Raw genomic sequence first — 25,598 nt, forward strand, 5'->3', positions numbered from 1 at the left:
TGGTGAAAAAACTTTGTATTCCTTTCCCCTTCCCTGAGCCATCTAATCCGCGATTTCTGCCTCCACAATATCTCCTCCTGCTTTCTTCGCTCTTCTAACTGACTTATAAGGCTACCTTCCTCTTGGATTTTTCCTTCATCCCGTCCTTCTAAAATAATTTTTTGCTGGAGGTCCGCCATCGCACCTTCGAGTTTTAACTTCTCCTCAAAGATATTCCCGAATTCCTGCCTATTCCATTCTTTTATGTACTTTTTCAGTTCTTTGAGCTTCAACTGAACCGTATGCATCTTTCCATTACCCCTGCAGTCACTCCGTTGCCACCAACTCTCAACTTTCTTTATAAATTGGGGATCTCTAAGCCAAAAAGATTCAAAACGAAAAGGCTTCCTCCCTTTCACCTGTTTTATATCAATATCCAAACGTATGGGCCAGTGATCAGATCCAAGACAGGGGAGAATGTTGGCCTCAATAAATACATCCCGGTTTAAAATTGACTCTGACAGTAAGAATCTATCCAACCTCGAAGCAATTTGATTTGAACCCCCTCTTCGATTGTTCCAGGTAAAAATCCCATTTGTTGTCTGAATATCCACCAGCCGCAGGTCTCGAATTAGATCATTGAACTCTTCCATAGTCTGATCTTCCCTCCTTACTCCCCCTCGTTTTTCGCCTAAATGCCGTATAATGTTGAAATCCCCTCCAACAATCCACGGGATATGCGGAAGAAAACTTCTCATGGTATGTACATTTCTCAAAAAAAATTGTCGGTCTCTATAATTATGGGGACCATAGACTCCTGTAAACAGAATGCGTTCCCCCATCCCTACTAAACGAAATACACCTGAGAGAATTCTAGGCATGCTAAACCAGTGATCAAAAACAACCTCTTCCGGGTTCCACAAAATCGCTAAACCCCCTGTTGTTGCCACAGCATCTAACGCCATAACCTCGTATCCAATTTTCAATTTATTTAGCAATGTTTCCACCTGCTGACTCTCCATTTTTGTTTCCTGAATTACCACAATACTTGGCTTCTCTTTCCTTATCCGATCTTGCAAATAACGCTGTTTACCTCTACTGTTTAACCCTCTAAGATTCCAACTTAACACAATCATTTATAACTTTTTAGGAGTTTGTAAAAATACCTCAAATAGAGGTATGACCCGTCCGGAATTCACGAGAATCTCCCCAACTGCTTGAATCGACTCATTTAGTGTTCGTCTCCCTTTTTTCCTGCCACCTTTACCTTTTCCTTCACCTCCCAAATTTTGAATTTCTTGGTTTCCTAGTTGGTCAAGCCGATTCTCCAATAATCCTACCTTCTTCTCCTTATATCGCTGAAACGTTTCCTTGTATAACTGCTTCTCCTTCTCAGGGATGAATCTCTCGTCCAGTTTCTTCCATTCAGTAAGTAATTTTTTCAAGACTTGTTCTTCCTCCAACCCCGCTTCATTGGTGGAGTCCATACTCCTTATTTCATGTGCTTCAAGAGCATCCATGCGTACTTCCACTTCCTCATCCGGCTCTCGACTAGGACTCCTACTTTTGCGCTTCCCATCCTTAATAATCTCCATTGGGGCACTGCCCGTAATCACCGGTTCCTTCGTCGTTCCCTCAGAGTCCTCTTCCCTCTCTTGGAGGACATTGAACGTGTTCTGACATTCCGTGGTGGTAATGGGTTCCTTCACCACAGGTTTCGATGTCCCAGGGTTTGATTTCCTCCTCCGTTGCACTACCTGGAAATCACTATCCTCCCCGCCCACAGCTTTTCCTTTGTCTACTCGTGTTTCGCCCATGTTGCCCTTTCCTACCACCTCTGTCCTTACTGCTTCCACAGGTCGAATTTGCGGGCAATCCTGTGCGATATGACCATATATATGGCAACGTCGACACCGAAACGGTATATGTTCATAATCGAGAGGCTGCTGCCATACCTCATCATGATATTCGAGTTCAATTGTTTCCGGTAAGGGTTCTGATATATCCATATATACGCAAATCCTGGCATAAGAAGTGTATTTACCCCGTTTCGTCGGCTCTGCTACCTTCACAAAAGTACCAATCGAGTTTCCAATACCTTCCAGAATGTCAGGTTCCCAAAATTCATCCGGTAAACCAAATAACCTGACCCAGATCGGAGCTGACTTAATTTTCTCTTCATCAGGATTGTACCTATCTTCCCAATATCGGATGAACAGACCCGCGTTATTCATAAAATGAGGCCCCTCCTCGAAAACCCTATTCTTATCCTCCAAATTCGCAAAGATGACGGTAAAAAAACCTTTCGCCCCCAATTTGAGATCTATATGCCCTAATGGATGCCACCGTTGATAAATCCAGCGTGTAAGATCCCGTTCAGAGGGCCAGTATCCGATAAACTTACAAATTAAAGCGTGGTCACGCATATAGCTACAGTAATCTTCCAGCTTGTTGTTTGGAATCACATAGCGGGGTTTTTTCTGCGCCCTCGGAAGGCATCGATTAACTAACCTAGCTTGCCATTTGTTCCCCAGCACAGGGGTTTCCTTGCCCGTCCCTCTTTGGCCTGAATCCTTCCCTGAGCTGCCGGCCATAGCAGCCTTATAGGAGGGGATCTCTCCCCTCCCCTGACTTTCCCCCATACTTGCGTTCAGTCCGTTGGAAACCCTAATTCACTGAAATGATCTCTGTAAATGCACAACTGACGATAATTAAGCAATCTCCTGAGTCGTTCACTGTCCCTGTTCGCTCCACATCCACCCGCGCTCAACAATTGCTACACTTCACAGCCCACCCATCAACCCAGGTTCAAAGCTTGCATCAACACAGAGCTGCTCCTATTATCAACTCCATCTATCTTAGGGGAATTAGAAAAATCTCCTATGACATTTTTTTGTTATCCAAAAAACCTATACATTGTAGCATTATGATCTATCATCCAGGAGAGATCAATAAATTTCCCTCGTGACGCCCCCTCAATGTTATATTTATCTTTGAATAATTCGATATTTTATATTGAATGGGTTATAATCTTAACTATGTAGCATTCTGCATTTTTACTCTAAACAATCAAGTTAAAAATTTTATGATGAAATTTAATTAATAAATTTAGAATCCGTAGAAAAAATATTTAATAAATTTAGAGTTCTAAAGGCATTAATTAGTAATTTAAAGTTAATAACAAGTATAAAAATCATAAAAGTAATCGGTTTTCTGTACATTGGCTAAAGGTCAGTGTCTCGATTTTGTGGGTATGGTAAAATTTCGCCATCCTCATAAATGGAATCCCAACTCCCTTCTTCAAGGCTGCCAGGGGTTTGCGGCAAGGCTGTTCTTTGTCTCCTCTACTCTTCATTCTTGTCATGGACTCTTTGAGTCTACATATAAAAAGGGAGATTCTACAAAATAAATGCCAGCCACTCCCTATTAGCAAGGGCATTTACATTTCCCATAGTCTATTTGTCGATGACATCCTACTATCGACTATGCTATGCAGAGCATCATGGATATGTTTACATGGAATTTTGGGGAAGTTTCAAAGAACCACCGGGATGTGTGTCAATGAAGGAAAATCGTCTTTTCATGTCGAGAATAGCAATGGGGATCTCATCTCCTTCCTTTCTCAACTATTCAATATTAAAGCAATACCTATCAAGCTGGGGCTGATATACTTGGGCTTCAACCTGAAATCTGTTGGATATTCTGCTACCGATTGGTCATGGATTCCCGACCGTTTTTATAAGAAAATCGCCAGATGGGAATACAAATTTCTGTCCATTGGTGGTCGTGCGATTTTGACCCAGGCTGTGCTGGTGCAAATTATGGTCTATTGGGCACATCTCTTCTACATTCCTGCATCCATTATCAACAGTCTAAATAGAATGACTACTAATTTCATTTGGGGAGGTCACAAAGAACAAAAAAAATATCATTTGACAAAACTTGTGATGCTGGCTCGACCAAAAAAGATGGGAGGCTGGGGCATTATGGACTTAAATTTGTTCCGAAAAGCTCTACTTTGTAAATCCATGTGGAAAGCTATTATGGGGGATTCTCTTTGGAGCAATGCCATAAGGTCTAAGTATATGGATAATAAAGACATGTCTTTCTGGTATAGACAGAGCTCCATTGGATCTTCTCCGGGATCTGCTATTTGGAGAAGTTTCCGGAAAATAGAGCTCTTCTTTTAACAAAACCCGATTTGGAAATTTCAGTCCAGAAAAAATATTATTATTGGTTTGGATGTATTTGCGGGTGGGGATGGGAAGATTCCCATTTCTTCTCAGTTACTAAGGGCTTTGCACAGCAGGGGTATTTTTTTCTGGGACAAGGCCATTCGCAAATGGGAGGGTGCCATTCCAATATGGAAATCAGCATGTGATTTGAGTCTAAATGATGATCCAGGACATCAATGGAACGTTATCATTTCGACAATGTGGGACTATGGTATTTTTCGTTCCACGGACGTGGATTTCCTTATATGGAAGGGGCACGATGGAACTTCTTCGGTTTATGTTAGGCACATTTATCAACAACTCCTTCATTCCGAATCTGAACAAATGGCTCTCATCTTCCCAACATCCTTATGGAAAACAGACTGCCCCCTGAAGATCATAATATTTGCTTGGTTGGTTTTCCACAACAAGAATCTCACATGGGAAAATCTTCAAAAGAGAAATTGGAGTGGGCCAGCCATATGTCCCCTTTGTAGATCAAATATAGAGAACAATTTACACATTTTTCTTCTCTATCCTCAATCTCAGATGATTTGGCAGAATCTAGCTGCCCATTTTGGACTCAACAGAATCTCCTTCCCTTCCATTTCAGAAGCTTTTAGATGGTGGGGTGACATGAACATTGATTGGAGGCCCATTCCTTTGTTGGCCATATGGGCCATATGGAAATGGCGGAATGCATCAATATTCAACTCAAAAAGGGAAAGTCATTTTACAGTTTTTGAATCTATCCTTTGTCTGCACAACGCGCTAGGTTTGACTAAACATTCCAGAGACAGAAGTGGGAGGAGGACTCTACCAAGGGATCCTACGGAGATTCCACGTGCCTTTTTTGATGGGGCGACACAACACAGAATATGCGCTTGCGGAGTTTAGATTATCCCTGTAGAAGGATAATAGATCAAAATATATTGGAATGGAGGTGCTGGATCCAATAATAAAGCAGAGGCTATGGCTCTTGCTGGTATTCTATCTTTTTGTGATTTTCTAGACATACAAAAGCTTCAAAATTTTGGAGATTCAAAAGTCATTATCGACCATGTTCGGTCAAAACATGTCATAAAAAATATCAACCTAATAGGATGGCTGAACATGATTGAGGCTTTATGGAGCCACAGGAAGGAATTCTCAATTATCCACATTGACAGGGAAAAAAACAGGATGGAAGATGCCCTATCAAAGAGAGGTCTTTCATCTCAACATGAAGTCTGGATGATGCAGATAACAGTGGACAACAAAACTTTCCAGATTCAGGAATTTTGCATGCCGGGTACATAACTCCCTTTTCTCATTGCCGTCAATCTGGTATGTATCTGGTACCCACTAAATAAAATTCCTTTTTGAATAATACTTTTCAATATTCTGCGTTTGGGTCAGATTACAGCCTTATATTTTGTCTATTCTAATGTTGAACTATATGACCAATCTAATGAAGATCTGTTATATTGGCATTTTTATTGACCATCCCACTGATATTGGCTTGATTCTCAAATATCAGCTATATCATGTGATCTCCAACAATCTTATGTTGTACAAATTTCCCCTATATAAATATAATAGAAATATAGCTTTTTTCGTGCTGAAAATTATACAAAAATTAATATTTAAATATAATAGTTTGAAAGTTATTATTAATTTTGTTACATAAAATAATTTTAAAATTTTAAAATTACATATATTTATTTTACAATTAATAAATTATTTTTTAATAAAAATATAAAATAATTTTAAAAACCATAGATTGTAATATATATTTAGTTTATAATTAATAAATTATTATTTAATAAAAATATAGATAATTATTTGATTTATTTACATTTTTTTTTGTATTTAAATTGAGTTTAGGTCACTTTTAATTTCAATGTTGAATGGAAAATGATCTATCTACAAGTACAATGCTATAATTTAATTCCCCAAAAAAAATCACATAATCAACTCCTTCCATAAAATTTAACTTATTTACGTTGATGCTTTAATATTTATCAATAACTAAGAAAAATGCCAAATATATATATATATATATATATATATATATATAACCAAATTGCTATTATTATAATTAAATATAATGAAACCATATTAGTTTTTTTTGAATTAAGAGATTTCCAAATATAATAAAGATAATAAAATATGAAAAATAATTATATTATAGAAATTAATACTTATCATTATATTAAAATTCACAAGTATTAATAAACTTCTAAAGTGATGTATCATGGAAGAAAAATGAATAACATTATTTTAATACAATCACTCCTCTCCTTCAATGCCATATTTATCTTTAAAAAAAATAGATACACATAGATTTAAAATATTGAGATATAATCTTAACTATGTAGCATTTTGTATTTTTAAATTTTAAAAAATCCAACCAAACTTTTATGATAAAAAATTAATCAATAATTTTAAATAAAATTAATAAAATATTATAAAATATTAATATACTAAAAAAAATTTACTATTATTTTTTACACAAGTAATTTAAAAAATATAAAGTAATTATATAATAATACATATTCATTTTATAGTCAATAATTTATTATTTTAATAAGAGTAAATATATTCATTTTATTTATCCGCATAAATAATAGTGATAATGTTTTCAAGATTAATATATGTTAGTCTTTCTTAATAAATATATTAAATGTTTTTAAAATCTCTATTATTAAGATTAAAAAAGTTCCTCTTTGAAACTTCTTTGAAACTTTAGTCACTCTTGTTATCTTATATGGATGTGAGGTTTGGGGTTGCAACATCTCTAGAGAATCTTGGAGAAAGATTGTGCAAATCCAGAAGCGTTTTATAACGTATAACCTCAAAATTAAAAGCTATACACCATATCCTACTCTCTTTATAGAAGTGAGTTTTTCACCAATCAAGAGCCTAGCTATGACTAGGCTTCTGTTGTACAAGCACAAACTCAATAACATAGGAGACCATAGACATCCTAAGCTAGCTTTAAATTCCAGCCAAAACCGCCTAAGGCTCAAATGAGGTTGGTATAAAGGCACGAGGGACTGGTTAAACCATTGAGAGATCGACGAGAATGTTGCATTGCAAAACATTAATAACATTAAAAATATTGTTACTTCTAAGTTCAAAGAAAAATGTGGTGTGAGAAAGATTTAGAAACTAGAAGAAAATTAAGATATTATAAGGAGGTCATCAGCCCCACCCTATAAGATCAAAAGTATCTCTCGGTTTTAACTAGCGCAAATAAGAAAATTAATATAGCGAAGATTACAACGAACTCTCATAAGCTCCATAGTGAAACGGGTCGTTGGGTAGTTCCTAAAACACCATGGATGGAAAGGATCTGCCATATGTGTGAGAATATGAACATCAAGGATGAAAATCACTTCCTCGTAGAGTCCCCTGCATACAACCACATTAGATCTCAGTTTCATAATCTTTGTTGCAATATTGACCTTCCTAGCCTTTTTCGATGTCAAAATTATAGTGAGCTCGGGAGGCTTCTCTCCAAGCTTTTTGAGCATAGGATTAAAATCTTAAATCAAACTAAATAATTTGTTTTCTTTAGGTCTGATACACCAAAGTTTGGTTTCATTGAACATTAACCACCATCATCATAATAATAAAAATATATTAAATTATTATATTTTTTCTTATAAATTATAAAAATTTAAAAAATAATTAAAATAATATCTTATAAAAAATATATTTATGAACATGATATACTATAAAAAAAAAAATTATTATAAAATTAAATAAATTCATATTTTAATATATTTTAAATTAAAATATATTCGTCCTTAACAAATTTTAAAAATAAAAAATTCTGCCAGCTAATTTGACTAATTAGTCATTATATAATTGAGATCGCACTTAAAACCTCGCTACGCTTTTGACTTTATCCACCATACCATCTAAATCTACTAAAGGTTGGCCTACCCTCCCTACTCAAGTTCATTACAGAGTCCGCTACGACTTCGAGCGCGACCATTAGTAAGTGACTTCGACTTCCCGATCGGATACGTTACCTTAAAATATATTCATCCCCCATCGGATATATTTATAGTTTCATAATGCTAGGGAAGGAGTATGGGTATTAATTTTAATTTTGGCTTAGGTTTTGATGTTAAGTATTTTTGTTAGTTGGGAAGTCACTAGGTCAATTTTTTTTACTTATTAAAATTTCAAATATTATTATTATTAATTTTTTTAATTAAATTATCATTTTTTAAATTAAGTTAAACTTATAAATCTTTACTCCAATTTTTTTTAAAATTGTGGTCATTGCCTTTTCAAATTTAATCAATTTTTTCAGCTTGTGGTGAATGTCTTTTCAAATTTAACTTTTATATTTAAGATGTCTAATCATGACTTTTAACATAGAGTAAATATTCATTTTTAATTAATAGAATAAGAAATTATTTTTACAATTAAAACTAATTTTAAAATTATAAGTTCTAATTATTTTGGAATTTTAATTTTTAAATAAAATTTTCAATTATCAATGATTCTCATCTTCCACTATAATTTTAGTTTAAATGAGCATTGAATTTCAGGTCTATATTTATAAGATTGAACTTTTTCAACAATGTGAAATTATACAAACTTCCCACTAACATTAATAATGAATTCATAATTTTTGCATAAATGTCTAAGAACTTGTAAATATTATAAATAGTTTTACAATATCATCATCTTATTAGAAAAGAATGACAAGTAGCTTGATCATGGTAATATATTGTATCTAAATATTTATATAAAAAAATTGTTTAATTTTATAAATAATAGAATATAGTGAAAAATATTTACAATTTTATAGATTTGATTTCTATAGGGATTAGATAGATTCTAAGTTAAGATGGATCTAGGCTGATTTAATTATCAATAATTATTTATTTTATTTTATTTTGATTTAAATTTAATTTTTGTTTTTATATAATTTGACCAAGTAAAAATGTTTACATAACATCTGGATAATTTTTGTTTTGATATAATTTGACTAAGTAAAATTGTTTAATAACATCTGGATATGTTACAGGAGAGATTAAATTTGTTGAGATGCAAACCCCTTTAGAGAAAAGAGATTTGTTCTCTCTCTATGCTTGGTAGATCTAGAATTAAAATAGAGAGGGGTTGATAAATAATTATTAATTATAATTATAATTATTCATTTATGTTTTTTTGTTTTTTATTTTATTTTATTTTGAACTAGTCAAAATGTTAAACATGACATTACAACATCTCTACTATAGTGGGTTGGAGAGCATTATGTTCTTTTATTTTACATTGGATTAATGGTAAGCCCATCTTGAAGATTCTTTTAAAGTTTATTGGCTTATCTCAATGTTTGCATATTGTGTTAATTTTATGTTCTTTTATTTTACATTGGATTAATGGTAAGCCCATCTTCAAGATTCTTTTAAAGTTTATTGGCTTATCTCAATGTTTGCATATTGTGTGAGTTTTAGATCAAATTGTTGGAGTTTACATTGGATAAGTGGTAAGTCTAACTTCAATATTTTTTAAAAGTTTATTTTCTTATTTAATTATCTGTATATTGTCTAATTTCATATGAAGTTGACATAGTGGTATGTTCATCTTCAATATTTTTTTAAAGTTGATTGACTTCATTCAAGGATTGATATAAATTTAGTTGAATCAGTGGTTGGGATGAATTCTTTAATATTTCCATAACAAATAGACAATTATCTTTCACTTTGTTATAAAATTTATTGAAAATAAAAAGTTATAACACTTTACCATGTTCATCTATTTGGAGGAAGGAGTCTCCATTTATAGGTCTTATTCAATGGGACTGAAAGATATAACGAACATGGACTAGATGGATCATTAATGGCATGAATATGCATGTGAAATCAAATAAGATATGTTGATTTTGACAATGACACATTGTACATTTTTATTTAAATTTTAACTAAAAAAAAACTTTAATCTATCTTATAACTAGATAAATTTAAATTTAAATAAATCTAAACTCAAAATTTAATAAATATAAATTTCAGCCTTATCTAACTAGTTTATTATACAGAAATAACAAACCAACCTGGCAAAACTATCCAAAACTAATCAAAATTTGTAAATAAATTAAACTTAAAATTTAATAAATATAAAACTTCAATCATAATTCTAACTAATTTATTGTAAACAAATAAGAAACCAACCTCGCAAAATTATCCAAAACTAATCAAAATTTACAAATAACTTATACATTACTCATTTGAAAAATAAAAAGTAAAAATATACCTTGAGCAGTCTATTATGAGCAAGCAAAGTACAAATATTACCCAATTGTTTATGGTCCTTTACAAGTCGGAAAAGTCGTCTTTTTATAACTTGGTTCGAACAAATTTTCTCATCGAGGTTTTTTATTGAAAATACACAACCAAACACTGATGGAAAAAATACATAAATGATAAATCAGTTTGCAGTTAGCAATTTGATTTACTGTCTTGCTTTCAATTTTTGATCTTCTCGAAATCTGGGATTTCTACTGGGTAGTGATCAATACAATCCAACCATAGATTTTTAGAGGGAATTTTGATAGTCCTCAGAGATTTCCAAATTGCATTGTTGCACTTGAATCCTGAGCCAAAATCAACCTACCATACTATGCCACCTTTCTTGTTTCCCTCCTTCACTTCAAGGTATGCAAGCTCCTACCACAACATACTGCTGGATGTATTTTCAAACCTGTGAAGGGTCATCCGAGAAGGTGCCATGTTGTGTTCACTAAAAGATAAATTCTTCTACAATGCATCAAGCACAACTCAACCTCCTTTGTGCATACAGAAATGTTCAGCTACCAATTTAAAGTCGAGGATGTAGGGTTTCATGTCCATTCTCAAAATTTTCTGACAAAACAAGGAAGCCAAGAAGAGAATTTCTTCTAATAAGGGAAAAACCAGGGGACCCAAAGTTTTTATATTCGCTTTGCGTGCACCGCCTGCAACTTCCATGAGTTCTTTGGTTAGAGTGAGGCCCTTTTTTTGTCACCATCCTCCTCTTGAAAAACGCACTTGTAACTTTTGTCATCTGAACCAGTATGAGTTCTAACCATGTGGAACAACTCGCATTTTTCTCTTCTTCTATATTTTTTCATACGATCCTGTATTTTGTATGATTTTAGAGTCATTTAACATTCAAAACAAGAAATAAATTCACAAAATGAGAAACTGAAATCACACAAGTTAACACAAGGAGTTACTTGGTAAAACCCTGACAGTGTGTCAAGAAAACCTCCATAGGGCAAGGGATTGGAATACATATTTCTCAAAATGACTCTCCAAGTTACATATCGCCTCTTAGGCAATCACGAACTAATAAGGGCTATTCTGTTACATAACTTCCTTTCGTTATAAAAATTGACTAAATGGTAAAATAGATTTTCCCAGATAATTATATTTTTTACATTAGTTGTTGTCATATTTTTAATAATCTCCACCTTGACAACAATTTTCCTAATCCCTTTCCCATGCCCATTCATCATCTCTTCTACAAGCCAAGAGAATCCAAACACCATAGCAAATTCTCTACTGGAATTGACATCGTGAATATGTATGCACGATTCTTTGCCCATGCCCATTCATCATCTCTTCTACAAGCCAAGAGAAGCCAAACACCATCACATCTTCTTTACTAAAACTGGCTTCATGAATATGTTTGCATGATTCTCTTGTGTATGGACCTTCTTGAGAGCTACTTTACTGCCATTGATCACATGTCTTACAAAATGGTACCTTACATCAATGTGCTTAGTCTTGTTGTGATAAGCTAGATTTGTAGCCAAATGAATAACACTTTGACTGTCACATAATACATTCACTTTCTCTTGTGTCCTTCCAATCTCATCAAGTAGACCTTTCAACCACATTTCCTCTTTACAAGCATCTAAAGTAGCTATATACTCCACTTGAATAGTAGAGGAAGCAATTTTTTCTTGAAGCTTTAACATCCAGCTAATTTCTCCACCTGTAAGAGTAAATACATATCCTGTAGTAGATCTCCTCTTGTCCAAATCACCTGCATAATCATCATCCACATATTCGTAGACTGAACCTTCACTACCATTAAAGATGATGCAATTGTCACTTGGGCCTCTCAAATACCGAAGCACCCATTTCACTGTTCACCAATGTTCTTCTCATGGATTCACCATGAACCTGCTGGCAAATCCAACTGCATATGAAATGTCAGGTCTTGTAGATACCATCGCATACATTAAGTTTCATACTACATTTGCATATGGTACATGAGACATATACTTCTTTTCTTCATCAATTCTAGGACTCAAAATTGAAGAAAGCTTAAAATGGGAAGCTAATGGAATATTAACAAGTTTCACATTGTTCATATCAAACTTTTCAAGTACTTTCTCCACATACTTCTGTTGTGATAACTAGAACTTTCCATTTTTTTTTCTCTGTGTATCTCCATGCCCATGATATGTTTTGCGACTCTAAGATCCTTCATACGAAATGTCCTAGAAAGTTGATCCTTTAACCTGTTGATCTCTTCCATGTTCTAGTAATTTTTTGGCTCACAATGAAGGAGTCAAACTTCTTGTACCATTTCCTGGGAGACTGCCTCAAGCCATACAATGATTTCCTTAGCTTGTAAACTAATATTCTATTGCAACCTTGTACAAAACCTTCTAGTTGTTGCATATAAATCTCTTCATCTAAATCTGCATGAAGAAAATATGTTTTAACATCTAAGTGTTCTAACTCAAGGTCAAGTAATGCAATTAGTGCTAACATAGTACAAATAGAAACAAGTTTTATGACTGGTGAAAAGATCTCATGAAAATCAATACCTTCAACCTGAGAATACCCGTTTTCTACCAACCTCACCTAATACCTTTCAATACTTCCATCATCATTTCACTTCAATTTGAAGACCCATTTTCATCCAACAACACTTCTCCCTTCAGGAAGTTCTACAAGATCACAAGTTTTTTGCTTGGCTAAAGAATCCATTTCCTCATTCATAGCCTTTTTACACTTTTTGCTATCTACATCATCCACTGCTTCCTGATAATAAGAAGGTTCCCCATCTTTAGCAATCAATGCAATAGATGAAGCATAATATTCATACCTTTGGGTGTTCTTCTTTCCCTTGTAGACCTTCTTAGAGTGATTGGTTGCTCAACTAGTTCTTGAACTTCTACAGTTTCCATTGCATCTTCTTCACTTTGTTCTTCAAAGGTCTCTCCTTCCTTTCGAATTTCCAAAAAAGGTTTATCCTCCAATTGAATTTTTTGATTCTGCGATACCTGTTCCTATTCAACTTTTACAACATCTGATTTTAGAAGAGAAGAGTCATCAAATTTTACATCTCTACTAATGACTATCTTACGTGAAGAAGGATCCCACAACCTGTATCCTTTCACCGCATAGTCATACCTAACAAAGACATAATATTTTTCTTTTGGGTCTAGCTTTGAACGTTGACTCTTTGGAACAATACCATAGGCATCACAACCAAAAATCCTTAAATGTGAATAGTCACAAGAATGACCCAACCAAACTTCTTTAGAAATTTTACAATTAATGGAAATTGAAGGTGATCTGTTTACCAAATAACAAGCAGTAGATACGGCTTCTGCCCACAACTCCTTCTGCAGGTTAGCATTGTTGATCATGCTTCTAACTCTTTCCATAAGAGTTTGATTCATACGTTCAACAATGCCATTTTGCTGAGGAGTATAGACAACAATTTTATGTCTAACAATCTCTTCATCCTTACAATATTATTTAAATTATAAGGAAGTAAATTCACCATCATTGTGAGTTCTTAAACATATAATTGATTTTTTTGTTTTCTTTTCCACCATAGCTTTAAATTATTTAAAAACATTACGTCAACCTTTCTTTTCATCATATAGACCCAGACGTTCCTGGAGAAATCATAAATAAATTTTACGAATTATAATGCAACTTCATAAGATATAGTAGGAGATGGTCCCCAAAGATTAGAAAGAATATAGTCCAAAATTTATTTACTATTATGACTTCTAGTTTAAAATTTATGTTTACATTGTTTTAGATATACAAAATGTTTACAAAAATCCAACCTCAAGGATTTCAAATTAGGAAGCCATTTGTAATTCATTAGTACTTGAAGACCCTTCTTGCTCATGTGACCCAGTCATTGATGCCATATGTGAGTATCTTCTCTTTCCTTCTCATATACAGTCGCTGACTCACTAACCTGAGTACTTCCTTTGAGTCCGTAAAGATTTCCAATCTTCTTTTCGTTCATAACAACTAGAGTGCCCTTTTGAAACTTTCAACACTCTGTTTTGACCTGTAAACTTGTAACCTTCCGAGTCCAATACTCCCAAACAAATAAAATTCTTTCTCAAATCAAGTACATGTCTAACTGTATCATCATACATTTTAATTCTGAAATTTCTCATTCCAACAGATTGAAAATATATACTATTACCAATAAACACATAACTACCATTCACAACTTGATATGAAGTGAACCAATTTTTGTGCAGAATCATGTGATGAGAAGAACCATAATCTAACAAACAATTTGCATAATTATGAGAGACATTGCAAACAGGTAAAGATTCATCTACCACGCCTAATTCAATAGATAAAAATTCATAAATCATACTTGACTCAAGTTGATTTGCTTCCTCCTTTGGGTTTTCAATGGACTCCTTTCTTTTCCAACAATCTTTCTTGAGATGCTCTATTTTGTTTCTGTACAAACATTTAGCTTTACACTTCTTTCCTTTTGATTTTGATATGGAATAATTTCTTTCTTTCTCCCCTCTTTCCTTGGACCGACTTCTTGTTACCATGGCTTCTGGTGTGGTAGTGTGGTCCCTCGATCACTCCAAAATAATCACATGTTCGTCACACCCGCTCGAACTCTCTATTTACTTTTTCCATTATAACTATTTTGTCACCCGGCCACTTTCTTCGTGCGAGCCGTTAGCTTTAGCCTACCCCGAAAGGAGCCTACCTTGTTAGCGCATACCTCCCACATACTGGAATGCGTTCGAATGTCGGTAGATAAGGATCGAAGACTCCATCATGGACTACCAGGGTATCTTATCCTACCTGTCCCGGGAGCGAAAATACACTTCTTTTCTTTTCCTTGAATCGGGGCCTGGGGGGACTACAGTCAAAACTGTTATGCGCAGGATCCTATATTACTATAGAATAGCATTGTTCAGAGACAGCTCACACCCAAGTATGGATGTCCATCTACGGCCCTAAGACCGGATTTTGGGTCAGTGTGTGCCCCAATACCATCCCTCTTTTGACCAGGCTAGATAGTCTGTGCCAAAAGCGCTTTGCTCCCGCCTCTGGATTGAGCCAGAAGAGCAGGACTGGGATAACCTTCTTCTCATCCGAAGGCTATATAGTTTCCTCTTCAGATAAATTCTGTTCGTTAAATATTTGGTCATATAAAATGTTTCCAATTTTACCTACAAACCTGATGCTGAGGTTTTTTCAACAATGTTGAAGAAAACTTCATCTTCTAGGCACAACCTGATAGTACTGAGAGCTCGAGCATACAAGTCCTCCCAATCCAAATCTATCATGTCAATAGGTTTCTTTTTAACCATGTTTAAAGCTTTGTGCAACCCTTGTTGCACCAACAAATCCCTTACTTTTAGTTTCCACAATGTTAAATTATTCTTGTCAGTGAACTTCTCCACCTAAAACGTAGCATTAGTCATTTTTCCCATTTCTGTCTATACAGGTTCTTTCAAATAATTTTATTAATGATAAAATTCTATCAAGTCCTCCAATTATGGATTCTCCCGTTTTTAATTATGCCTTTTCTTTCATCTAGTTTCTTTAACTAGGGTTTCCTTTTTAAAAAAAACTTCAAACCCTACTCTAATTTTCATTCAACAATTTAAACAATTTTCTGAGATAGTTTTCAGAACCCAACAAGAAAAGGTATTATTGAGTTATTAACATTAAAAACAAGAAAGAAATGCAACTCTCCAACTTACATAAAGGCTCTCTAAAAATCAACATTTTAATATGGAAAAATTCGTTCTATAACTTCCTATATTTACAAAATTGATTGGATCGTAAAACTAAATTTACTCAATTAATTACATTAATAACATTGTTGTCATTCTTTAACATATTTTTCTCTTTTTCTATCTTTTATCTTGTTGCAATTTCAACATGTATTTGGCCAAATCGATCGCTATGATTCTTGCATTGTAGCCCATTCCCCCAAGGTTGAAGCTCATAATATTTTCTCTCATGTTGTATTGGTTGACAATCATGGCAAGAAGAGATGGAGTTGAATTAAACAAGCTGCAATTCACTACTAGGATATTAATATCCTTTGTCTTGATTTTACATTTCTCAAAGACCTCATCCAGATATCCAAACATCACCATCTCTGCTTATGCACGAGCTTCCTTCACTCTGAGGTGAGGTGGGGGAGCCAAAATAACTCTCTCCTGAAACCTCAAGCTTCCATCATCAAATAGGTTATATTTCTTAGAGTGCTCCATGAAATACTCTTTGGTTACCCCAAATTCCTCAAAGGGATTGTAACAAGAAACATCTACCACATAAATGGGCCTTCTACTGGAGATGAAGCTAACAATAAGAATAAAACCTATAATCCCAAATATGGATAGAAGGCTAATTAAATAAACCATGGGATGTTCCCATAAGCTCCATAAATCATACTTTCCTAGGGTTTTTACTTCTACGCTAAATATTAGTAAGAGAACAAGTATGGCTAATAAATAGAGAGCATCACTAATTAGGTAATGATACCCTAACTTGACATGCCTCAGATTTCCAGAATGTAAGAAGTCAGGAAATTTCCTATGAACTCTGATGGAGAATGCCTAGAATCATGCATTGGGACCAACTCTCTCAACTCCTCTTGCACTATTTATGTAGAAAGGAGTGCCTCTTCCTTCACCATTTTTGAATGCATACGATAACCAAATAAATAAATATGAAAACTAGTGTCCAAAACAATTATAGGAACCTAAACATACTTCATGCACTTACAAAAATGAAGGATAAAAATTTGCTATGAGGATCAATATACTATCTCAAAATGGATTAAATCTACAAGTGTAATGAATCATTACAATGCTTCTAGATTCAAAACACACCTCTAAACTTCTGAGTATAATGAACCAATACACCACTACTAGTTTGAAAACAAACTTGTGCACAAACCTAAAAGGCTGACAAAAAATTGCTTCTGCCCATGATGCCCGCCCTTAAATATTTAAAGTTCACGAAAAAAATGCAGTGCATATAGATGTCAACTTTTCAAACCTCTTAAACACGCCGAAAACAATAACTGCATTTTCTAGAAAGCATCTTATCTTTGCCTAGTTTATAAATGAGGTAAATTGGCCTTGAAAACAATAGATTTTCGAGTGAGATTTTGGTAAAGTCTAGAAAAATCTCTGGAAATCTCAAATAAAGTTTCCAAACTTCAAGATTTTGGGTGCCCTAGGGTTTTTGATGGTGTTGAATCCATTTCCATTATCAAAAACAATATTCAAGCACTCCTACCATCAATTTTTTTTAGGAAAAAAAATCATAAGATTCAAGTCTCCAGGTCAATTTACTCCTATAAACAACTTCAAGAAAGATAGAGAATCCGTGGTAGTTCATCCATGCAAACTGAAACTCAAGATATGCAACACTCAAGGACAATAGGGGAGAAGCTTCTATTGTTGTGCAGGGACTAGTAGTTGTTATAGTACTCTTCCCACACATCCATAAAAAAATCATCATAAACCATAGAAAAATTCACATAAATAGCTTATATTAAGTTATATAATTTATTAAATTATGTCCAAAATGGTCCCATATATTGATTGGACCAAAAACTGTCAAACGCCAAGCCTTAACATCACAATTTGACAAGACATAATGTTATAAGTAGAACTTCGGCATAAATCACATAAAGAGAGACATTTGTCGACGCGTTTCGAACCAACCAGTGTGGCTCATCGTCAGGACAAGTTGAGGAAACAGATCCAGCTTTGCATGCTAAATAGTCTGGGCAGAGCCTCCAACAACTATCTTCATCAACGGTTAATTTTGACTTAGGGACAGTAGTCAAAAAGTCAAAATGATAATTTAATGGGAGTTAGTTATCATACCATAGATTATATAAAAGAAATAATTATAGAAGTTGATTACGTTAATAGTTTATTAAAAAACGTGACTTATATGGGAATTAGTTAGATCAAGGACCTGACATCTATATATATATATATATATATATATATATATAATATGTAAGGCAATTTCAAGATGATAGTTAGTTATAATAACTATATATTACTAGAAAGTTCAAATTAAATAGATAACTATATATATATAATAAAAGTTAGTGGAATAATTTAAAAAATTCAATTAAGTGGGAATTAGTTATATTAAAGACCAATATATATATATATATATATATATATATATATATATATATATAAAGTAGGTTAGTTAGTTATAATTACTAGAAACTTAAAAATGAACTAATTTTATATGGTGATTACTTATAAAAATATAAATTCAAAGGACATTAGTTATATAAAAGATAAATATATTTATGTATATAAGGTATCTTTAGGGTTATAGTAATTAAATATTACTAATCTGTTAGAATAAGAAGGATAGATAGCTAAAAAAATAAAAATGAGTAAAAACTAATTAAGAACGTAAAAAAATAAAAATAAAAATAAATAAAAATAAAAATAAAAAAATAAAAATAAAAATAAAAATAAAAATAAAAATAAAAATAAAAATAAAAATAAATAAAAATAAATAAATAAATTTGAAAAAAAAAAAAAATAAAAATAAAAATAAATAATAATAATAATAATAATAATAATAATAATAATTGGATTTGAGAGATCTGTGGTTTTTATCTTTTGAATTGATCGGAGAATCCACAGTATAAACATTTTTGAACCAACGTTTCGAATCCCAAGTGGGATCCATCATCAGGGTTGAAGAATGATGATAAGAGAAGAGCAAGCAGGGAGAATAAATACTAACGAGGCCAAAACTATCTAAGGATGAATAAACAGTCGGCTAGAACCCTAATTTTATTTTATTTTATTATTATTATTCTTATTTTTATTTCATTTCAATTATTATTAATACTTATCATTTAAATAAATTAATATACTAATTAATTAATATAATATTAATATTAATATGATAATAAATAATTATCTATTACTAAATAATAATAATTAATTTAAATTTTTTATAATACCAGTTATTAATTAATAACTTAAATTAATAAGACCAAAACATATTCTAAATGATTAATATTCACAGTTAACCTAAATAATAAATTTTTAATCCATATTTATTGATTAATATATTAATTTAAATTATATTAGAAAATATAAATAATTGATAATTAAAATAGATGATTCATATATTAATTAATAAAATAGCTGATAAATAAATTAGAATAGACTTTTTATAAAAATTTTATATAATTAAAATAATGATCAATTATTTGATTACAAAATAAATTAAATTAATAAATATTTTTGATTTTATTAATAATTAATTATTTATACTAGATTAATATAATAATTAATAAATTCATAAAATAACTAATGTATAAATCAAAAATTAATAATAATCAATTATTTTATAATAAATAATTAATTTCTATTTATATTTTGAATAATGTATAATAATTATTTAATAATTGATTAATTATTATTACTATTATATAATAATAATTAAATGTTATATTAATAATTATTAATAAATTATAAAACTAATGTCTTATAATAGATTAATAATTCTTTAAATTTTTTTTTTTTTTTTTTAAAGAATAAATTAATAAATTTTTATATATTTATTATATTAGAAAACATAAATAGTTAATATATAGTTAACTAATGAATAAATTAATTGATAGCTCTATATAGAAAGAAATTAAATTATTATAGAATAAATAATAATAATAATAATAATAATAATAATAAAAATAATAATAATAATAATAATTATAGTTATGATTATATTCAATAATAACCATCAGGAAGAAATAAATGGAAAGAACGCTTAACAAAAAAAGAAGAAGGAGAAGGACCGGAAAAAGACAAAACCCTAATGAAAGCAAAGAAGATGAAAAGAGGGGAGCGGGGGGGAAGAGGGAGGAAGAGAAAGACTAGGATGAAAGGGCAGGGATCCAACATCTACTAATCTTCCAGCCGTCATCTCTATTGAGATTGTTTGGCCTTCTTTCAATCTCAATAGCTTCCTTGAATTTACGATGATGGAACTGAGCAACTTTGGCAACAACCTTGGCCTCCTCTATACACACCTGATGCTTGGTCTTTTCTACATGCTCCGCCAATGCTGAAGACTTGGATCTCCCATGTCTTAGGTCGGCAGCATGTTCGCTGATCCTCTGATGGATGGAGCGCCCTGTTTCCCCAATATAGGGGGTCCCACAAGAACAAGGGATCAAGTAGACACCCTTCATGTCCTTAGGGTTAATGGGATATTTCACCGATCGAAGGGAATTGTGAATGGTGTTGAGGGGCCTAAAGGTTGAGGGAATCTCATACCTCTTAAGGATCTGAGCAATCTTGTCCGTGGTTCCTTGGACATAGGGAAGATGGACACCTAGACGATGCTCTTTAGGATCTTTCTTAATTAATGCATTTTTAGAGGCTTTACGGAAAGCCTTCTGACCTAGGCACCTACTATATCCATTTTCCACAAAGACATCAAGGAGATGGGATGTCTCCTTATCAAAGCTCTCACTATCAAAAATCCTAAGGGCACGAGTAGCGAGGGTGTTAAGAACACCCATCTTCTGAGCAGGGAAATGATGGGAATCGGCATGAAGATACTGCTCAGTGTGCGTTTTCTTTCGGAACACAGAGTGAGAGAGATAGCCATCCTTATTCTTGGATAAAAGAATATCCAGGAAAGGGAGGCAACCATTGACCTCTTTTTCCATGGTGAACTTGATGGCAGAGGACTGGCTGTTGAGGTGATTAAAGAAGTGATCCAGCTCCTCTGGGCCATGGGGCCAGATGACATTAGTGTCATCTACATACCTTTTCCAAAGCTTGGGAAGGAGACGAGCCGACGCTAAAGCTTTGGCTTCGAAATCTTCCATAAAAAGATTCGCAACAATAGGGGAAAGAGGGGAACCCATGGCAACACCACAAGTCTGCTCAAAGAACTCACCCTCGAAACAGAAGAAAGTGGAAGTGAGACATATCTCCACCAGATGCGCGGTATCGGGATCTGTTAGGCGAAAGATCACTTCCAAGGCCTCCTTTATAGGGATGCAAGTATAAAGGGAGACCACATCAAAGCTAACGAGAATTTCCTCAGGGCTAAGCTTAATATCCTTAAGCTCCTTAACGAAGGAGGCAGAGTCTTTCACGAAGGACTCAGTGCAGCCAACCAGGGGATTAAGTTTAAGGGCAAGGAACTTAGCCAGAAGATAGGTCGGACTACCAATGGTGTTGACGATAGGCCTCAGAGGAGCCCATTCCTTGTGAATCTTTGGTAACCCATAGATCCTAGGAGCAATGGGATTGCTCTCAATGAGCTTGTGGCACAGGGAACTCACCGAGTTATTCGATTTGATTTGAGTTACCCCTTGCAATCTCCCCATGGGTAAAATTTTCTGTTATTTCGCCATTCACAATTGAATGGGGGACCACTGTAACGTGGGCCTACCCATTTGTTCCCATGTCTTCTTTGGTAACACATTCGCGTCCGAACCCAAGTCTAGGATTACTGATCCATCTCATATTTTCCAATCTGCATTGTTAATCTCATCTCCCTCCCAGTGCGCAATGTATGCTTTCCTAGTTTTCTGACTATGTGCAGTTCCCCTGAACCTACGCACCTAGTTATCAACTCTTGCAGTCCTTTAACTGCCTTATTATCACGCAACAATTTCATGCATTTCTAAAAAGGTAGTTAGCATAGAAGGATCCATTCCTGTCTCTGGTTGATCCTTACTACCTGAAGTAGAGGCTTCCGCAAAGCCCTTCTTCGCTTCCATAAATGTCTCCTTTGCATGTGCCAAGTCAAACTCAAGTTCCTTTGTAGGAACCTTGTAAACCCATGTATCTTCTCAGGCTACTTCCCCTTGTCTTCCCCTATGGTCGCGCCACTTCTGAGCATCATGTTCACGTTGGGGTCTTCTTCGCGCAGTTCAGACCTCATCATTTGGATATTTTGAGTTGAAGTAGGCTAAAGTATCCCTTTCTCACGCATCTATGTGATTAGCGTAGGACAATCTATCATTTCATGATCAAACTGCTCATAGTACGAACAAGATAATCTTGTTGGGTTGGTACAATCGTGAGCATAGTTCCTTGGTTCTCCATAATTGTAATAGATTAAATGTCTGTGGCCCCTTCCTGGCCCCATTCCTCCTCATCCTTGACCTCACCCTTGGAATCTAGCGCGCGCCATCCTCGCGGCTGGGTCAAGGCCTCACATTTTTGTCTGCATTCTATATGCTGGGGTCCGCTCCATCATTAACTTGTAGTTGTGAAAAGTTCGCTCGTTGTGGCCCACCGATCTACAAAAATTTCAAAACAGCTGTTGGGTAGTCTGTGTATATTTATGAAACAAATGACAGTTTTTCATCATGTGCTTTACTCCCACCTGGCAGATCACGCACCAGAGCGTGGGTGTCGCACTTGGCCCTACCTGTGCCTTTGGTCTCACCGGCATTGGCCCCCCTCCTGCCAAGTAGTTTGCAAATACTAGACAGTGATCCTTATCGTGGGCCTGGCCTTTAGATTTTGTGCACCACACTTCTTTGCGCATCTCTGGCCATGGCACCCTATCTTGCTTCAAACTTTGCATCGCTAAGAATAGGCTCTGTAGTTGCACGTGGATCTATTGGACTCCCAATCTCGGATCATGTATCAGTGTTTCATGCAACCTCATTGCCATTTCCAACGCCTTTGCCTGGGTCTAAAGCTTCTGCTGTGATAGCGTCATCCTCAGGTGTGGTGTCAAAGATGCCACAAACCATGCACGGTTCCGTGCATCCATTAGCGTCATATTAGCCTCGTAGATCATACTCTTCTATCTCTGATCTAGATCCCAGGGGGTCTTGCCTAGAAGCATCGAGATCTCTTTAAATTTGACAATTGAATATGTCTCTGATTTCGATCGACTAAATTCTTCTTTCAGCACATTCTGGATCTCTGCTCTTCCTACATTTGGGTGATCATTCGAGTGCTTGATATACCATGTCAGTGTGCGATCCTGCATAATGCTTACCAATGTGGCCTTCTTAATGTTGTCATCCGTGACCCCTTGGGATTCCCACACTGCTCTTACCATGAACCAGAATTGGTTTGGATCCTCATTCCCTACTCCTTTGAATACAGGTAACTTGATCGCGCTCGCCATGCTGAATCGTGGGGGTGGTGGAGGTGGGGTGGTTGCAGATGGAGGTGAAATAGGTGAAGCGGGTGAAGACGTAAGTGGAGGTGATAATTGCAGAATGCGTTGTCCTATCAAACTGACTGCACTTCTCGGGGAAACCCGAGCATGCTCTTCCTTGCTTGCTCGAGGAGGTGAAACTAAAGGACTGTTCCCTAACCTTTGATCCCTTTGTAGATCTTTTCACTCCATGTCATTCCAATCATTAATGTATTTTCATAACCCGATTTTCACATAACAACATCTTAATCCAAGTATTCATGGATTTGATGTATCTACCTCACGGTCCCTTGAGAAACTGTTGTTCTGCTTCACTCGTGTTTATTGCGAATTCAGTGATAAACTCTCCTATTATCTGGTCGAGCCAATGATCCACAACCCACACGATCTTATCCTCTGATGCCTATAGTCTGCGCACTAACTCTGGAGTCCACACTATCGCTTGATCGAGCTTATACATTCACTGGCTGTCGGCTAATCTCGCGATCCAATCATACAACTTTGAAGATAAGGACGAGAAAAAGATCTCATGGATTCTCGTATATACGTAGCAATTTAGCCACCTCTTCTGGGATATCCACGAAATTCTGTTTTTCTGTGTCACGAACTCGTGAAGCTTATGATCCAACCAATCCTCAGTTTCCTCCTTTGTAGGGTTCCAATGTTCTGACATCAGACATCCCTTAGGCAGATCCTGGTCCCGACAATGGAACCATTTGTTGGCTTGTTGGGGCTTGACCCAGGTTCAAAAGTGTTTTAGCCAAACAAATCCTGAAACTACCGGACCTTTCGGCAATAGTCCATGGAGCGCAGACTGAGGTCTCACCCGAGGTAGTACGAGAGGGTACTGGAACTAGGTTTCTGCACCCTAGGGATATCTTGATGCAATCTGGGAAGTTTGCGAACTGATCCTGCGCGCTTGCGCTGCTCCGCATAGCAGTCTGACTTTCGCGTAGCTCTGTGAAGAGCGCGACGAGGTGCTTTCTAGATCCTTTATCCTTACTGTGTTATTATTATAGATCTGACTTAATTTTGTGGGCCCAATATTATTATCAATAATTCAACATTCATAACAAGTGCGCGAAATCATAAATTGTACGGAGATGCATAAACATATAATAGAAGTATAAACATACAGATCTATGAATAGATGCACAATCTTCCATAGTCAACTTAGCTTTTATTAAACTTATGGTCCGTTACAATCCCAGCTCTACCCTGCGCACTCAGCTGCAGGGGTCCACGCACACAGCTGCGGACTCTTCCAGGACTCTGTGCACATAGCTGCAGAGCCTCTCTCTACTACTACTACCCAAGACTTGGACTTACAGAGTCAGAGTGAATATTGCATTCAAAACCCCATATCACTTTAGATCAACTCTAAAAAAACTACTTTCTACACTTAGAGCCTAGCTCTATTTATATATTCCCATGGTCTGCAGACCATGGGTAGGCCGACACATCTTTTATTAAATTACAATATTCTTAGAGTGGACTACCCTAGACTCTCATGCTCTGCACTCACATTTTGCAAGGTCGTTACATTACATTGACTCAAAAACTCAGGCTTTAAGCCCCAAAAATTCCCCAAGGGGGCTCCGCTGCCCAACAACAAGCTTCTACCTGCAGAAGGTTACAACCTTTTATCATTCTCTAGCTTCTCCTGGAAGGGAGCTACAACCCCATAACTCTTGTACTAGCTAATATGTTTACTAGTACGTAGGCTACGACCTACAGAAGGCTACGAACTTCTTTCTTCCTCCAAGGACCACGTTTCATAAATTTTCAAACTGGATCCATCAACAACATCATAACTATAATTCAATCATCAAATACATCTGCATCAACCAATCACTTTCTGAACCAACCACAACCGAATCAATCAATCACTTTAACAACCCATTAATCTGATCATTTCAAATACTGTCACCAAAATGAGGTAACCAGAACC

The 25,598-nt window shown here is 34.8% G+C and overlaps 2 pseudogenes; both read right to left on the reverse strand.

Annotated features, from left to right (window-relative positions):
- Nucleotides 1–10,663: 10,663 nt before the first annotated feature.
- Nucleotides 10,664–11,340, reverse strand: LOC149197866 (3-ketoacyl-CoA synthase 6 pseudogene; annotated as a pseudogene).
- A 5,007-nt stretch (nt 11,341–16,347) lies between these two features.
- Nucleotides 16,348–17,138, reverse strand: LOC149197867 (3-ketoacyl-CoA synthase 10 pseudogene; annotated as a pseudogene).
- Nucleotides 17,139–25,598: the final 8,460 nt, after the last annotated feature.

This window comes from Pinus tabuliformis, chromosome 2_2 (genome assembly GCF_031772625.1).
Source record: "Pinus tabuliformis cultivar Carrire ecotype Pingquan chromosome 2_2, CPIR1, whole genome shotgun sequence".
Taxonomy (NCBI): domain Eukaryota; kingdom Viridiplantae; phylum Streptophyta; class Pinopsida; order Pinales; family Pinaceae; genus Pinus; species Pinus tabuliformis.